Here is a 16,293-nt window from a genome sequence, read left to right as displayed (position 1 = left end):
AATAAAAAGATCCGAACCGAAACGTAGGAGGCGACGCACTAAACGTGCGTTTCAGTTCGCATCGATGTTCCAGAACCGAAAGATTGTTCGAAAAAAGTGGTAGATAGCCGAAAAAAGTGACAGGGGTGCAACACGAGGACTTCCCAGGAGGTCACCCATCCTAGTACTACTCTCGCCCAAGCACGCTTAACTTCGGAGTTCTGATGGGATCCAGTGCATTTGTGCTGGTATGATCGCACCCAGCATGCCTCTCCATTGTCAAAGTAATAAAGAGTTTCCACTCGCATTGTCGTACGAAGTCCGTTTAAATGAAAGTGCGAAAAAATCCTGCTAGATGACACCGGATGGACGATCCGAGCATGTCGGAAAGCCGGATGACCGCCAGGGCTGTCATCGCGCGATGAATCTTCCCGAGTACCCCCGAATCAATATAAGAATCGCCACGATCTGACGGGCGGATCAAAAGTTATCGTCGGAACGATATTTGTGCACCAAGGGTAGCTCACGGCCAGTAAACACCTTCCGACCGGATTCATGACTCGCATCCACTAGTACACTCATCCGCTATAGCCTGTACGTCACTGAATCTGAACAAACCCCCGCTATAATTTGACCGCAAATGAAATGTCAGAACGAATTCCGTTTATCGAATCAAACGACACTATCACCCCGCCATAATAAAGACCGCACGTATTTGAATTCACCATCCGAAAGAAAATAAAAAGATCCGAACCGAAACGTAGGAGGCGACGCACTAAACGTGCGTTTCAGTTCGCATCGATGTTCCAGAACCGAAAGATTGTTCGAAAAAAGTGGTAGATAGCCGAAAAAAGTGACAGGGGTGCAACACGAGGACTTCCCAGGAGGTCACCCATCCTAGTACTACTCTCGCCCAAGCACGCTTAACTTCGGAGTTCTGATGGGATCCAGTGCATTTGTGCTGGTATGATCGCATCCAGCATGCCTCTCCATTGTCAAAGTAATAAAGAGTTTCCACTCGCATTTTCGTACGAAGTCCGTTTAAATGAAAGTGCGAATAAATTCTGCTAGATGACACCGGATGGACGATCCGAGCATGTCAGAAAGCCGGATGACCGCCAGGGCTGTCATCGCGCGATTAATCTTCCCGAGTACCCCCGAATCAATATAAGAATCGCCACGATCTGACTGGCGGATCAAAAGTTATCGTCGAAACGATATTTGTGCACCAAGGGTAGCTCACGGCCAGTAAACACCTTCCGACCGGATTCATGACTCGCATCCACTAGTACACTCATCCGCTATAGCCTGTACGTCACTGAATCTAAACAAACCCCCGCTATAGTTTGACCGCAAATGAAATGTCAGAACGAATTCCGTTTATCGAATCAAACGACACTATCACCCCGCCATAATAAAGACCGAACGTATTTGAATTCACCATCCGAAAGAAAATAAAAAGATCCGAACCGAAACGTAGGAGGCGACGCACTAAACGTGCGTTTCAGTTCGCATCGATGTTCCAGAACCGAAAGATTGTTCGAAAAAAGTGGTAGATAGCCGAAAAAAGTGACAGGGGTGCAACACGAGGACTTCCCAGGAGGTCACCCATCCTAGTACTACTCTCGCCCAAGCACGCTTAACTTCGGAGTTCTGATGGGATCCAGTGCATTTGTGCTGGTATGATCGCACCCAGCATGCCTCTCCATTGTCAAAGTAATAAAGAGTTTCCACTCGCATTGTCGTACGAAGTCTGTTTAAATGAAAGTGCGAAAAAATTCTGCTAGATGACACCGGATGGACGATCCGAGCATGTCGGAAAGCCGGATGACCGCCAGGGATGTCATCGCGCGATTAATCTTCCCGAGTACCCCCGAATCAATATAAGAATCGCCACGATCTGACGGGCGGATCAAAAGTTATCGTCGAAACGATATTTGTGCACCAAGGGTAGCTCACGGCCAGTAAACACCTTCCGACCGGATTCATGACTCGCATCCACTAGTACACTCATCCGCTATAGCCTGTACGTCACTGAATCTAAACAAACCCCCGCTATAATTTGACCGCAAATGAAATGTCAGAACGAATTCCGTTTATCGAATCAAACGACACTATCACCCCGCCATAATAAAGACCGAACGTATTTGAATTCACCATCCGAAAGAAAATAAAAAGATCCGAACCGAAACGTAGGAGACGACGCACTAAACGTGCGTTTCAGTTCGCATCGATGTTCCAGAACCGAAAGATTGTTCGAAAAAAGTGGTAGATAGCCGAAAAAAGTGACAGGGGTGCAACACGAGGACTTCCCAGGAGGTCACCCATCCTAGTACTACTCTCGCCCAAGCACGCTTAACTTCGGAGTTCTGATGGGATCCAGTGCATTTGTGCTGGTATGATCGCACCCAGCATGCCTCTCCATTGTCAAAGTAATAAAGAGTTTCCACTCGCATTGTCGTACGAAGTCCGTTTAAATGAAAGTGCGAAAAAATCCTGCTAGATGACACCAGATGGACGATCCGAGCATGTCGGAAAGCCGGATGACCGCCAGGGCTGTCATCGCGCGATTAATCTTCCCGAGTACCCCCGAATCAATATAAGAATCGCCACGATCTGACGGGCGGATCAAAAGTTATCGTCGGAACGATATTTGTGCACCAAGGGTAGCTCACGGCCAGTAAACACCTTCCGACCGGATTCATGACTCGCATCCACTAGTACACTCATCCGCTATAGCCTGTACGTCACTGAATCTAAACAAACCCCCGCTATAATTTGACCGCAAATGAAATGTCAGAACGAATTCCGTTTATCGAATCAAACAACACTATCACCCCGCCATAATAAAGACCGGACGTCTTCGAATTCACCATCCGGAAGAAAATAAAAAGATCCGAACCGAAACGTAGGAGGCGACGCACTAAACGTGCGTTTCAGTTCGCATCGATGTTCCAGAACCGAAAGATTGTTCGAAAAAAGTGGTAGATAGCCGAAAAAAGTGACAGGGGTGCAACACGAGGACTTCCCAGGAGGTCACCCATCCTAGTACTACTCTCGCCCAAGCACGCTTAACTTCGGATTTCTGATGGGATCCAGTGCATTTGTGCTGGTATGATCGCACCCAGCATGCCTCTCCATTGTCAAAGTAATAAAGAGTTTCCACTCGCATTGTCGTACGAAGTCCGTTTAAATGAAAGTGCGAAAAAATCCTGCTAGATGACACCGGATGGACGATCCGATCATGTCGGGAAGCCGGATGACCGCCAAGGCTGTCATCGCGCGATGAATCTTCCCGAGTACCCCCGAATCAATATAAGAATCGCCACGATCTGACGGGCGGATCAAAAGTTATCGTCGGAAAGATATTTGTGCACCAAGGGTAGCTCACGGCCCGTAAACACCTTCCGACCGGATTCATGACTCGCATCCACTAGTACACTTATCCGCTATAGCCTGTACGTCACTGAATCTAAACAAACCCCCGCTATAATTTGACCGCAAATGAAATGTCAGAACGAATTCCATTTATCGAATCAAACGACACTATCACCCCGCCACAATAAAGACCGAACGTATTTGAATTCACCATCCGAAAGAAAATAAAAAGATCCGAACCGAAACGTAGGAGGCGACGCACTAAACGTGCGTTTCAGTTCGCATCGATGTTCCAGAACCGAAAGATTGTTCGAAAAAAGTGGTAGATAGCCGAAAAAAGTGACAGGGGTGCAACACGAGGACTTCCCAGGAGGTCACCCATCCTAGTACTACTCTCGCCCAAGCACGCTTAACTTCGGATTTCTGATGGGATCCAGTGCATTTGTGCTGGTATGATCGCACCCAGCATGCCTCTCCATTGTCAAAGTAATAAAGAGTTTCCACTCGCATTGTCGTACGAAGTCCGTTTAAATGAAAGTGCGAAAAAATCCTGCTAGATGACACCGGATGGACGATCCCAGCATGTCGGGAAGCCGGATGACCACCAGGGCTGTCATCGCGCGATTAATCTTCCCGAGTACCCCCGAATCAATATAAGAATCGCCACGATCTGACGGGCGGATCAAAAGTTATCGTCGGAACGATATTTGTGCACCAAGGGTAGCTCACGGCCAGTAAACACCTTCCGACCGGATTCATGACTTTCATCCACTAGTACACTCATCCGCTATAGCTTGTACGTCACTGAATCTAAACAAACCCCCGCTATAATTTGACCGCAAATGAAATGTCAGAACGAATTCCGTTTATCGAATCAAACGACACTATCACCCCGCCATAATAAAGACCGGACGTATTTGAATTCACTATCCGGCAGAAAATAAAAAGATCCCAACCGAAACGTAGGAGGCGTCGCACTAAACGTGCGTTTCAGTTCGCATCGATGTTCCAGAACCGAAAGATTGTTCGAAAAAAGTGGTAGATAGCCGAAAAAAGTGACAGGGGTGCAACACGAGGACTTCCCAGGAGGTCACCCATCCTAGTACTACTCTCGCCCAAGCACGCTTAACTTCGGAGTTCTGATGGGATCCAGTGCATTTGTGCTGGTATGATCGCACCCAGCATGCCTCTCCATTGTCAAAGTAATAAAGAGTTTCCACTCGCATTGTCGTACGAAGTCCGTTTAAATGAAAGTGCGAAAAAATCCTGCTAGATGACACCGGATGGACGATCCGAGCATGTCGGAAAGCCGGATGACCGCCCGGGCTGTCATCGCGCGATGAATCTTCCCGAGTACCCCCGAATCAATATAAGAATCGCCACGATCTGACGGGCGGATCAAAAGTTATCGTCGGAACGATATTTGTGCACCAAGGGTAGCTCACGGCCAGTAAACACCTTCCGACCGGATTCATGACTCGCATCCACTAGTACACTCATCCGCTATAGCCTGTACGTTACTGAATCTGAACAAACCCCCGCTATAATTTGACCGCAAATGAAATGTCAGAACGAATTCCGTTTATCGAATCAAACGACACTATCACCCCGCCATAATAAAGACCGGACGTCTTTGAATTCACCATCCGGAAGAAAATAAAAAGATCCGAACCGAAACGTAGGAGGCGACGCACTAAACGTGCGTTTCAGTTCGCATCGATGTTCCAGAACCGAAAGATTGTTCGAAAAAAGTGGTAGATAGCCGAAAAAAGTGACAGGGGTGCAACACGAGGACTTCCCAGGAGGTCACCCATCCTAGTACTACTCTCGCCCAAGCACGCTTAACTTCGGAGTTCTGATGGGATCCAGTGCATTTGTGCTGGTATGATCGCACCCAGCATGCCTCTCCATTGTCAAAGTAATAAAGAGTTTCCACTCGCATTGTCGTACGAAGTCCGTTTAAATGAAAGTGCGAAAAAATTCTGCTAGATGACACCGGATGGACGATCCGAGCATGTCGGAAAGCCGGATTCCCGCCAGGGCTGTCATCGCGCGATTAATCTTCCCGAGTACCCCCGAATCAATATAAGAATCGCCACGATCTGACGGGCGGATCAAAAGTTATCGTCGAAACGATATTTGTGCACCAAGGGTAGCTCACGGCCAGTAAACACCTTCCGACCGGATTCATGACTCGCATCCACTAGTACACTCATCCGCTATAGCATTTACGTCACTGAATCTGAACAAACCCCCGCTATAATTTGACCGCAAAAGAAATGTCAGAACAAATTCCGTTTATCGAATCAAACGACACTATCACCCCGCCATAATAAAGACCGGACGTCTTTGAATTCACCATCCGGAAGAAAATAAAAAGATCCGTACCGAAACGTAGGAGGCGACGCACTAAACGTGCGTTTCAGTTCGCATCGATGTTCCAGAACCGAAAGATTGTTCGAAAAAAGTGGTAGATAGCCGAAAAAAGTGACAGGGGTGCAACACGAGGACTTCCCAGGAGGTCACCCATCCTAGTACTACTCTCGCCCAAGCACGCTTAACTTCGGAGTTCTGATGGGATCCAGTGCATTTGTGCTGGTATGATCGCACCCAGCATGCCTCTCCATTGTCAAAGTAATAAAGAGTTTCCACTCGCATTGTCGTACGAAGTCCGTTTAAATGAAAGTGCGAAAAAATCCTGCTAGATGACACCGGATGGACGATCCGAGCATGTCGGAAAGCCGGATGACCGCCAGGGCTGTCATCGCGCGATTAATCTTCCCGAGTACCCCCGAATCAATATAAGAATCGCCACGATCTGACGGGCGGATCAAAAGTTATCGTCGGAACGATATTTGTGCACCAAGGGTAGCTCACGGCCAGTAAACACCTTCCGACCGGATTCATGACTCGCATCCACTAGTACACTCATCCGCTATAGCCTGTACGTCACTGAATCTAAACAAACCCCCGCTATAATTTGACCGCAAATGAAATGTCAGAACGAATTCCGTTTATCGAATCAAACAACACTATCACCCCGCCATAATAAAGACCGGACGTCTTCGAATTCACCATCCGGAAGAAAATAAAAAGATCCGAACCGAAACCTAGGAGGCGACGCACTAAACGTGCGTTTCAGTTCGCATCGATATTCCAGAACCGAAAGATTGTTCGAAAAAAGTGGTAGATAGCCGAAAAAAGTGACAGGGGTGCAACACGAGGACTTCCCAGGAGGTCACCCATCCTAGTACTACTCTCGCCCAAGCACGCTTAACTTCGGAGTTCTGATGGGATCCAGTGCATTTGTGCTGGTATGATCGCACCCAGCATGCCTCTCCATTGTCAAAGTAATAAAGAGTTTCCACTCGCATTGTCGTACGAAGTCCGTTTAAATGAAAGTGCGAAAAAATTCTGCTAGATGACACCGGATGGACGATCCGAGCATGTCGGAAAGCCGGATTCCCGCCAGGGCTGTCATCGCGCGATTAATCTTCCCGAGTACCCCCGAATCAATATAAGAATCGCCACGATCTGACGGGCGGATCAAAAGTTATCGTCGAAACGATATTTGTGCACCAAGGGTAGCTCACGGCCAGTAAACACCTTCCGACCGGATTCATGACTCGCATCCACTAGTACACTCATCCGCTATAGCATTTACGTCACTGAATCTGAACAAACCCCCGCTATAATTTGACCGCAAAAGAAATGTCAGAACAAATTCCGTTTATCGAATCAAACGACACTATCACCCCGCCATAATAAAGACCGGACGTCTTTGAATTCACCATCCGGAAGAAAATAAAAAGATCCGTACCGAAACGTAGGAGGCGACGCACTAAACGTGCGTTTCAGTTCGCATCGATGTTCCAGAACCGAAAGATTGTTCGAAAAAAGTGGTAGATAGCCGAAAAAAGTGACAGGGGTGCAACACGAGGACTTCCCAGGAGGTCACCCATCCTAGTACTACTCTCGCCCAAGCACGCTTAACTTCGGAGTTCTGATGGGATCCAGTGCATTTGTGCTGGTATGATCGCACCCAGCATGCCTCTCCATTGTCAAAGTAATAAAGAGTTTCCACTCGCATTGTCGTACGAAGTCCGTTTAAATGAAAGTGCGAAAAAATCCTGCTAGATGACACCGGATGGACGATCCGAGCATGTCGGAAAGCCGGATGACCGCCAGGGCTGTCATCGCGCGATTAATCTTCCCGAGTACCCCCGAATCAATATAAGAATCGCCACGATCTGACGGGCGGATCAAAAGTTATCGTCGGAACGATATTTGTGCACCAAGGGTAGCTCACGGCCGGTAAACACCTTCCGACCGGATTCATGACTCGCATCCACTAGTACACTCATCCGCTATAGCCTGTACGTCACTGAATCTAAACAAACCCCCGCTATAATTTGACCGCAAATGAAATGTCAGAACGAATTCCGTTTATCGAATCAAACAACACTATCACCCCGCCATAATAAAGACCGGACGTCTTCGAATTCACCATCCGGAAGAAAATAAAAAGATCCGAACCGAAACCTAGGAGGCGACGCACTAAACGTGCGTTTCAGTTCGCATCGATATTCCAGAACCGAAAGATTGTTCGAAAAAAGTGGTAGATAGCCGAAAAAAGTGACAGGGGTACAACACGAGGACTTCCCAGGAGGTCACCCATCCTAGTACTACTCTCGCCCAAGCACGCTTAACTTCGGATTTCTGATGGGATCCAGTGCATTTGTGCTGGTATGATCGCACCCAGCATGCCTCTCCATTGTCAAAGTAATAAAGAGTTTCCACTCGCATTGTCGTACGAAGTCCGTTTAAATGAAAGTGCGAAAAAATCCTGCTAGATGACACCGGATGGACGATCCGATCATGTCGGGAAGCCGGATGACCGCCAAGGCTGTCATCGCGCGATGAATCTTCCCGAGTACCCCCGAATCAATATAAGAATCGCCACGATCTGACGGGCGGATCAAAAGTTATCGTCGGAAAGATATTTGTGCACCAAGGGTAGCTCACGGCCCGTAAACACCTTCCGACCGGATTCATGACTCGCATCCACTAGTACACTTATCCGCTATAGCCTGTACGTCACTGAATCTAAACAAACCCCCGCTATAATTTGACCGCAAATGAAATGTCAGAACGAATTCCATTTATCGAATCAAACGACACTATCACCCCGCCATAATAAAGACCGAACGTATTTGAATTCACCATCCGAAAGAAAATAAAAAGATCCGAACCGAAACGTAGGAGGCGACGCACTAAACGTGCGTTTCAGTTCGCATCGATGTTCCAGAACCGAAAGATTGTTCGAAAAAAGTGGTAGATAGCCGAAAAAAGTGACAGGGGTGCAACACGAGGACTTCCCAGGAGGTCACCCATCCTAGTACTACTCTCGCCCAAGCACGCTTAACTTCGGATTTCTGATGGGATCCAGTGCATTTGTGCTGGTATGATCGCACCCAGCATGCCTCTCCATTGTCAAAGTAATAAAGAGTTTCCACTCGCATTGTCGTACGAAGTCCGTTTAAATGAAAGTGCGAAAAAATCCTGCTAGATGACACCGGATGGACGATCCGAGCATGTCGGGAAGCCGGATGACCGCCAGGGCTGTCATCGCGCGATGAATCTTCCCGAGTACCCCCGAATCAATATAAGAATCGCCACGATCTGACGGGCGGATCAAAAGTTATCGTCGGAACGATATTTGTGCACCAAGGGTAGCTCACGGCCCGTATACACCTTCCGACCGGATTCATGACTCGCATCCACTAGTACACTTATCCGCTATAGCCTGTACGTCACTGAATCTAAACAAACCCCCGCTATAATTTGACCGCAAATGAAATGTCAGAACGAATTCCGTTTATCGAATCAAACGACACTATCACCCCGCCATAATAAAGACCGAACGTATTTGAATTCACCAACCGAAAGAAAATAAAAAGATCCGAACCGAAACGTAGGAGGCGACGCACTAAACGTGCGTTTCAGTTCGCATCGATGTTCCAGAACCGAAAGATTGTTCGAAAAAAGTGGTAGATAGCCGAAAAAAGTGACAGGGGTGCAACACGAGGACTTCCCAGGAGGTCACCCATCCTAGTACTACTCTCGCCCAAGCACGCTTAACTTCGGAGTTCTGATGGGATCCAGTGCATTTGTGCTGGTATGATCGCACCCAGCATGCCTCTCCATTGTCAAAGTAATAAAGAGTTTCCACTCGCATTGTCGTACGAAGTCCGTTTAAATGAAAGTGCGAAAAAATCCTGCTAGATGACACCGGATGGACGATCCGAGCATGTCGGAAAGCCGGATGACCGCCAAGGCTGTCATCGCGCGATGAATCTTCCCGAGTACCCCCGAATCAATATAAGAATCGCCACGATCTGACGGGCGGATCAAAAGTTATCGTCGGAACGATATTTGTGCACCAAGGGTAGCTCACGGCCAGTAAACACCTTCCGACCGGATTCATGACTCGCATCCACTAGTACACTCATCCGCTATAGCCTGTACGTCACTGAATCTAAACAAACCCCCGCTATAATTTGACCGCAAATGAAATGTCAGAACGAATTCCGTTTATCGAATCAAACGACACTATCACCCCGCCATAATAAAGACCGAACGTATTTGAATTCACCATCCGAAAGAAAATAAAAAGATCCGAACCGAAACGTAGGAGGCGACGCACTAAACGTGCGTTTCAGTTCGCATCGATGTTCCAGAACCGAAAGATTGTTCGAAAAAAGTGGTAGATAGCCGAAAAAAGTGACAGGGGTGCAACACGAGGACTTCCCAGGAGGTCACCCATCCTAGTACTACTCTCGCCCAAGCACGCTTAACTTCGGAGTTCTGATGGGATCCAGTGCATTTGTGCTGGTATGATCGCACCCAGCATGCCTCTCCATTGTCAAAGTAATAAAGAGTTTCCACTCGCATTGTCGTACGAAGTCCGTTTAAATGAAAGTGCGAAAAAATCCTGCTAGATGACACCGGATGGACGATCCGAGCATGTCGGAAAGCCGGATGACCGCCAAGGCTGTCATCGCGCGATTAATCTTCCCGAGTACCCCCGAATCAATATAAGAATCGCCACGATCTGACGGGCGGATCAAAAGTTATCGTCGGAACGATATTTGTGCACCAAGGGTAGCTCACGGCCAGTAAACACCTTCCGACCGGATTCATGACTCGCATCCACTAGTACACTCATCCGCTATAGCCTGTACGTCACTGAATCTAAACAAACCCCCGCTATAATTTGACCGCAAATGAAATGTCAGAACGAATTCCGTTTATCGAATCAAACAACACTATCACCCCGCCATAATAAAGACCGGACGTCTTCGAATTCACCATCCGGAAGAAAATAAAAAGATCCGAACCGAAACCTAGGAGGCGACGCACTAAACGTGCGTTTCAGTTCGCATCGATATTCCAGAACCGAAAGATTGTTCGAAAAAAGTGGTAGATAGCCGAAAAAAGTGACAGGGGTGCAACACGAGGACTTCCCAGGAGGTCACCCATCCTAGTACTACTCTCGCCCAAGCACGCTTAACTTCGGATTTCTGATGGGATCCAGTGCATTTGTGCTGGTATGATCGCACCCAGCATGCCTCTCCATTGTCAAAGTAATAAAGAGTTTCCACTCGCATTGTCGTACGAAGTCCGTTTAAATGAAAGTGTGAAAAAATCCTGCTAGATGACACCGGATGGACGATCCGATCATGTCGGGAAGCCGGATGACCGCCAAGGCTGTCATCGCGCGATGAATCTTCCCGAGTACCCCCGAATCAATATAAGAATCGCCACGATCTGACGGGCGGATCAAAAGTTATCGTCGGAAAGATATTTGTGCACCAAGGGTAGCTCACGGCCCGTAAACACCTTCCGACCGGATTCATGACTCGCATCCACTAGTACACTTATCCGCTATAGCCTGTACGTAACTGAATCTAAACAAACCCCCGCTATAATTTGACCGCAAATGAAATGTCAGAACGGATTCCATTTATCGAATCAAACGACACTATCACCCCGCCATAATAAAGACCGAACGTATTTGAATTCACCATCCGAAAGAAAATAAAAAGATCCGAACCGAAACGTAGGAGGCGACGCACTAAACGTGCGTTTCAGTTCGCATCGATGTTCCAGAACCGAAAGATTGTTCGAAAAAAGTGGTAGATAGCCGAAAAAAGTGACAGGGGTGCAACACGAGGACTTCCCAGGAGGTCACCCATCCTAGTACTACTCTCGCCCAAGCACGCTTAACTTCGGATTTCTGATGGGATCCAGTGCATTTGTGCTGGTATGATCGCACCCAGCATGCCTCTCCATTGTCAAAGTAATAAAGAGTTTCCACTCGCATTGTCGTACGAAGTCCGTTTAAATGAAAGTGCGAAAAAATCCTGCTAGATGACACCGGATGGACGATCCGAGCATGTCGGAAAGCCGGATGACCGCCCGGGCTGTCATCGCGCGATGAATCTTCCCGAGTACCCCCGAATCAATATAAGAATCGCCACGATCTGACGGGCGGATCAAAAGTTATCGTCGGAACGATATTTGTGCACCAAGGGTAGCTCACGGCCAGTAAACACCTTCCGACCGGATTCATGACTCGCATCCACTAGTACACTCATCCGCTATAGCCTGTACGTTACTGAATCTGAACAAACCCCCGCTATAATTTGACCGCAAATGAAATGTCAGAACGAATTCCGTTTATCGAATCAAACGACACTATCACCCCGCCATAATAAAGACCGGACGTCTTTGAATTCACCATCCGGAAGAAAATAAAAAGATCCGAACCGAAACGTAGGAGGCGACGCACTAAACGTGCGTTTCAGTTCGCATCGATGTTCCAGAACCGAAAGATTGTTCGAAAAAAGTGGTAGATAGCCGAAAAAAGTGACAGGGGTGCAACACGAGGACTTCCCAGGAGGTCACCCATCCTAGTACTACTCTCGCCCAAGCACGCTTAACTTCGGAGTTCTGATGGGATCCAGTGCATTTGTGCTGGTATGATCGCACCCAGCATGCCTCTCCATTGTCAAAGTAATAAAGAGTTTCCACTCGCATTGTCGTACGAAGTCCGTTTAAATGAAAGTGCGAAAAAATTCTGCTAGATGACACCGGATGGACGATCCGAGCATGTCGGAAAGCCGGATTCCCGCCAGGGCTGTCATCGCGCGATTAATCTTCCCGAGTACCCCCGAATCAATATAAGAATCGCCACGATCTGACGGGCGGATCAAAAGTTATCGTCGAAACGATATTTGTGCACCAAGGGTAGCTCACGGCCAGTAAACACCTTCCGACCGGATTCATGACTCGCATCCACTAGTACACTCATCCGCTATAGCATTTACGTCACTGAATCTGAACAAACCCCCGCTATAATTTGACCGCAAAAGAAATGTCAGAACAAATTCCGTTTATCGAATCAAACGACACTATCACCCCGCCATAATAAAGACCGGACGTCTTTGAATTCACCATCCGGAAGAAAATAAAAAGATCCGTACCGAAACGTAGGAGGCGACGCACTAAACGTGCGTTTCAGTTCGCATCGATGTTCCAGAACCGAAAGATTGTTCGAAAAAAGTGGTAGATAGCCGAAAAAAGTGACAGGGGTGCAACACGAGGACTTCCCAGGAGGTCACCCATCCTAGTACTACTCTCGCCCAAGCACGCTTAACTTCGGAGTTCTGATGGGATCCAGTGCATTTGTGCTGGTATGATCGCACCCAGCATGCCTCTCCATTGTCAAAGTAATAAAGAGTTTCCACTCGCATTGTCGTACGAAGTCCGTTTAAATGAAAGTGCGAAAAAATCCTGCTAGATGACACCGGATGGACGATCCGAGCATGTCGGAAAGCCGGATGACCGCCAGGGCTGTCATCGCGCGATTAATCTTCCCGAGTACCCCCGAATCAATATAAGAATCGCCACGATCTGACGGGCGGATCAAAAGTTATCGTCGGAACGATATTTGTGCACCAAGGGTAGCTCACGGCCAGTAAACACCTTCCGACCGGATTCATGACTCGCATCCACTAGTACACTCATCCGCTATAGCCTGTACGTCACTGAATCTAAACAAACCCCCGCTATAATTTGACCGCAAATGAAATGTCAGAACGAATTCCGTTTATCGAATCAAACAACACTATCACCCCGCCATAATAAAGACCGGACGTCTTCGAATTCACCATCCGGAAGAAAATAAAAAGATCCGAACCGAAACCTAGGAGGCGACGCACTAAACGTGCGTTTCAGTTCGCATCGATATTCCAGAACCGAAAGATTGTTCGAAAAAAGTGGTAGATAGCCGAAAAAAGTGACAGGGGTACAACACGAGGACTTCCCAGGAGGTCACCCATCCTAGTACTACTCTCGCCCAAGCACGCTTAACTTCGGATTTCTGATGGGATCCAGTGCATTTGTGCTGGTATGATCGCACCCAGCATGCCTCTCCATTGTCAAAGTAATAAAGAGTTTCCACTCGCATTGTCGTACGAAGTCCGTTTAAATGAAAGTGCGAAAAAATCCTGCTAGATGACACCGGATGGACGATCCGATCATGTCGGGAAGCCGGATGACCGCCAAGGCTGTCATCGCGCGATGAATCTTCCCGAGTACCCCCGAATCAATATAAGAATCGCCACGATCTGACGGGCGGATCAAAAGTTATCGTCGGAAAGATATTTGTGCACCAAGGGTAGCTCACGGCCCGTAAACACCTTCCGACCGGATTCATGACTCGCATCCACTAGTACACTTATCCGCTATAGCCTGTACGTCACTGAATCTAAACAAACCCCCGCTATAATTTGACCGCAAATGAAATGTCAGAACGAATTCCATTTATCGAATCAAACGACACTATCACCCCGCCATAATAAAGACCGAACGTATTTGAATTCACCATCCGAAAGAAAATAAAAAGATCCGAACCGAAACGTAGGAGGCGACGCACTAAACGTGCGTTTCAGTTCGCATCGATGTTCCAGAACCGAAAGATTGTTCGAAAAAAGTGGTAGATAGCCGAAAAAAGTGACAGGGGTGCAACACGAGGACTTCCCAGGAGGTCACCCATCCTAGTACTACTCTCGCCCAAGCACGCTTAACTTCGGATTTCTGATGGGATCCAGTGCATTTGTGCTGGTATGATCGCACCCAGCATGCCTCTCCATTGTCAAAGTAATAAAGAGTTTCCACTCGCATTGTCGTACGAAGTCCGTTTAAATGAAAGTGCGAAAAAATCCTGCTAGATGACACCGGATGGACGATCCGAGCATGTCGGGAAGCCGGATGACCGCCAGGGCTGTCATCGCGCGATGAATCTTCCCGAGTACCCCCGAATCAATATAAGAATCGCCACGATCTGACGGGCGGATCAAAAGTTATCGTCGGAACGATATTTGTGCACCAAGGGTAGCTCACGGCCCGTATACACCTTCCGACCGGATTCATGACTCGCATCCACTAGTACACTTATCCGCTATAGCCTGTACGTCACTGAATCTAAACAAACCCCCGCTATAATTTGACCGCAAATGAAATGTCAGAACGAATTCCGTTTATCGAATCAAACGACACTATCACCCCGCCATAATAAAGACCGAACGTATTTGAATTCACCAACCGAAAGAAAATAAAAAGATCCGAACCGAAACGTAGGAGGCGACGCACTAAACGTGCGTTTCAGTTCGCATCGATGTTCCAGAACCGAAAGATTGTTCGAAAAAAGTGGTAGATAGCCGAAAAAAGTGACAGGGGTGCAACACGAGGACTTCCCAGGAGGTCACCCATCCTAGTACTACTCTCGCCCAAGCACGCTTAACTTCGGAGTTCTGATGGGATCCAGTGCATTTGTGCTGGTATGATCGCACCCAGCATGCCTCTCCATTGTCAAAGTAATAAAGAGTTTCCACTCGCATTGTCGTACGAAGTCCGTTTAAATGAAAGTGCGAAAAAATCCTGCTAGATGACACCGGATGGACGATCCGAGCATGTCGGAAAGCCGGATGACCGCCAAGGCTGTCATCGCGCGATGAATCTTCCCGAGTACCCCCGAATCAATATAAGAATCGCCACGATCTGACGGGCGGATCAAAAGTTATCGTCGGAACGATATTTGTGCACCAAGGGTAGCTCACGGCCAGTAAACACCTTCCGACCGGATTCATGACTCGCATCCACTAGTACACTCATCCGCTATAGCCTGTACGTCACTGAATCTAAACAAACCCCCGCTATAATTTGACCGCAAATGAAATGTCAGAACGAATTCCGTTTATCGAATCAAACGACACTATCACCCCGCCATAATAAAGACCGAACGTATTTGAATTCACCATCCGAAAGAAAATAAAAAGATCCGAACCGAAACGTAGGAGGCGACGCACTAAACGTGCGTTTCAGTTCGCATCGATGTTCCAGAACCGAAAGATTGTTCGAAAAAAGTGGTAGATAGCCGAAAAAAGTGACAGGGGTGCAACACGAGGACTTCCCAGGAGGTCACCCATCCTAGTACTACTCTCGCCCAAGCACGCTTAACTTCGGAGTTCTGATGGGATCCAGTGCATTTGTGCTGGTATGATCGCACCCAGCATGCCTCTCCATTGTCAAAGTAATAAAGAGTTTCCACTCGCATTGTCGTACGAAGTCCGTTTAAATGAAAGTGCGAAAAAATCCTGCTAGATGACACCGGATGGACGATCCGAGCATGTCGGAAAGCCGGATGACCGCCAAGGCTGTCATCGCGCGATTAATCTTCCCGAGTACCCCCGAATCAATATAAGAATCGCCACGATCTGACGGGCGGATCAAAAGTTATCGTCGGAACGATATTTGTGCACCAAGGGTAGCTCACGGCCAGTAAACACCTTCCGACCGGATTCATGACTC

General features: G+C 47.8%; 23 non-coding genes across 23 annotated transcripts; all 23 read right to left on the bottom strand.

Moving 5' to 3' along the window:
• Positions 1–122: 122 nt before the first annotated feature.
• On the bottom strand, positions 123–241 carry LOC143872723 (5S ribosomal RNA). Its single transcript, XR_013247458.1, has one exon. It is a non-coding gene; the product is annotated as a 5S ribosomal RNA (ribosomal RNA).
• Positions 242–838: 597 nt separating this feature from the next.
• On the bottom strand, positions 839–957 carry LOC143873444 (5S ribosomal RNA). Its single transcript, XR_013248153.1, has one exon. It is a non-coding gene; the product is annotated as a 5S ribosomal RNA (ribosomal RNA).
• A 597-nt stretch (positions 958–1,554) lies between these two features.
• Positions 1,555–1,673, bottom strand: LOC143872722 (5S ribosomal RNA). Its single transcript, XR_013247457.1, has one exon. It is a non-coding gene; the product is annotated as a 5S ribosomal RNA (ribosomal RNA).
• A 597-nt stretch (positions 1,674–2,270) lies between these two features.
• Positions 2,271–2,389, bottom strand: LOC143872721 (5S ribosomal RNA). Its single transcript, XR_013247456.1, has one exon. It is a non-coding gene; the product is annotated as a 5S ribosomal RNA (ribosomal RNA).
• A 597-nt stretch (positions 2,390–2,986) lies between these two features.
• Positions 2,987–3,105, bottom strand: LOC143873898 (5S ribosomal RNA). Its single transcript, XR_013248594.1, has one exon. It is a non-coding gene; the product is annotated as a 5S ribosomal RNA (ribosomal RNA).
• Positions 3,106–3,702: 597 nt separating this feature from the next.
• LOC143873897 (5S ribosomal RNA) lies at positions 3,703–3,821 on the bottom strand. The gene has a single exon (XR_013248593.1). It is a non-coding gene; the product is annotated as a 5S ribosomal RNA (ribosomal RNA).
• A 597-nt stretch (positions 3,822–4,418) lies between these two features.
• On the bottom strand, positions 4,419–4,537 carry LOC143872720 (5S ribosomal RNA). The gene has a single exon (XR_013247455.1). It is a non-coding gene; the product is annotated as a 5S ribosomal RNA (ribosomal RNA).
• A 597-nt stretch (positions 4,538–5,134) lies between these two features.
• On the bottom strand, positions 5,135–5,253 carry LOC143872719 (5S ribosomal RNA). The gene has a single exon (XR_013247454.1). It is a non-coding gene; the product is annotated as a 5S ribosomal RNA (ribosomal RNA).
• Positions 5,254–5,850: 597 nt separating this feature from the next.
• LOC143872718 (5S ribosomal RNA) lies at positions 5,851–5,969 on the bottom strand. Its single transcript, XR_013247453.1, has one exon. It is a non-coding gene; the product is annotated as a 5S ribosomal RNA (ribosomal RNA).
• A 597-nt stretch (positions 5,970–6,566) lies between these two features.
• Positions 6,567–6,685, bottom strand: LOC143872716 (5S ribosomal RNA). The gene has a single exon (XR_013247452.1). It is a non-coding gene; the product is annotated as a 5S ribosomal RNA (ribosomal RNA).
• Positions 6,686–7,282: 597 nt separating this feature from the next.
• LOC143872715 (5S ribosomal RNA) lies at positions 7,283–7,401 on the bottom strand. The gene has a single exon (XR_013247451.1). It is a non-coding gene; the product is annotated as a 5S ribosomal RNA (ribosomal RNA).
• A 597-nt stretch (positions 7,402–7,998) lies between these two features.
• Positions 7,999–8,117, bottom strand: LOC143874618 (5S ribosomal RNA). Its single transcript, XR_013249292.1, has one exon. It is a non-coding gene; the product is annotated as a 5S ribosomal RNA (ribosomal RNA).
• Positions 8,118–8,714: 597 nt separating this feature from the next.
• Positions 8,715–8,833, bottom strand: LOC143873896 (5S ribosomal RNA). The gene has a single exon (XR_013248592.1). It is a non-coding gene; the product is annotated as a 5S ribosomal RNA (ribosomal RNA).
• Positions 8,834–9,430: 597 nt separating this feature from the next.
• On the bottom strand, positions 9,431–9,549 carry LOC143872714 (5S ribosomal RNA). The gene has a single exon (XR_013247450.1). It is a non-coding gene; the product is annotated as a 5S ribosomal RNA (ribosomal RNA).
• A 597-nt stretch (positions 9,550–10,146) lies between these two features.
• On the bottom strand, positions 10,147–10,265 carry LOC143872712 (5S ribosomal RNA). Its single transcript, XR_013247448.1, has one exon. It is a non-coding gene; the product is annotated as a 5S ribosomal RNA (ribosomal RNA).
• Positions 10,266–10,862: 597 nt separating this feature from the next.
• Positions 10,863–10,981, bottom strand: LOC143873895 (5S ribosomal RNA). Its single transcript, XR_013248591.1, has one exon. It is a non-coding gene; the product is annotated as a 5S ribosomal RNA (ribosomal RNA).
• A 597-nt stretch (positions 10,982–11,578) lies between these two features.
• Positions 11,579–11,697, bottom strand: LOC143873894 (5S ribosomal RNA). Its single transcript, XR_013248590.1, has one exon. It is a non-coding gene; the product is annotated as a 5S ribosomal RNA (ribosomal RNA).
• A 597-nt stretch (positions 11,698–12,294) lies between these two features.
• LOC143872711 (5S ribosomal RNA) lies at positions 12,295–12,413 on the bottom strand. The gene has a single exon (XR_013247447.1). It is a non-coding gene; the product is annotated as a 5S ribosomal RNA (ribosomal RNA).
• Positions 12,414–13,010: 597 nt separating this feature from the next.
• LOC143872710 (5S ribosomal RNA) lies at positions 13,011–13,129 on the bottom strand. Its single transcript, XR_013247446.1, has one exon. It is a non-coding gene; the product is annotated as a 5S ribosomal RNA (ribosomal RNA).
• A 597-nt stretch (positions 13,130–13,726) lies between these two features.
• Positions 13,727–13,845, bottom strand: LOC143874617 (5S ribosomal RNA). Its single transcript, XR_013249291.1, has one exon. It is a non-coding gene; the product is annotated as a 5S ribosomal RNA (ribosomal RNA).
• A 597-nt stretch (positions 13,846–14,442) lies between these two features.
• Positions 14,443–14,561, bottom strand: LOC143873893 (5S ribosomal RNA). Its single transcript, XR_013248589.1, has one exon. It is a non-coding gene; the product is annotated as a 5S ribosomal RNA (ribosomal RNA).
• Positions 14,562–15,158: 597 nt separating this feature from the next.
• Positions 15,159–15,277, bottom strand: LOC143872709 (5S ribosomal RNA). The gene has a single exon (XR_013247445.1). It is a non-coding gene; the product is annotated as a 5S ribosomal RNA (ribosomal RNA).
• Positions 15,278–15,874: 597 nt separating this feature from the next.
• LOC143872708 (5S ribosomal RNA) lies at positions 15,875–15,993 on the bottom strand. Its single transcript, XR_013247444.1, has one exon. It is a non-coding gene; the product is annotated as a 5S ribosomal RNA (ribosomal RNA).
• Positions 15,994–16,293: the final 300 nt, after the last annotated feature.

Source organism: Tasmannia lanceolata, unplaced genomic scaffold (assembly GCF_043159265.1).
Source record: "Tasmannia lanceolata isolate RefF3 unplaced genomic scaffold, GAP_Taslan_0.1 ptg000003l, whole genome shotgun sequence".
Classification (NCBI taxonomy): Eukaryota; Viridiplantae; Streptophyta; class Magnoliopsida; order Canellales; family Winteraceae; genus Tasmannia; species Tasmannia lanceolata.
Note: the sequence above shows the minus strand (reverse complement) of the source record. Positions and strands in the feature narration are given on the sequence as shown.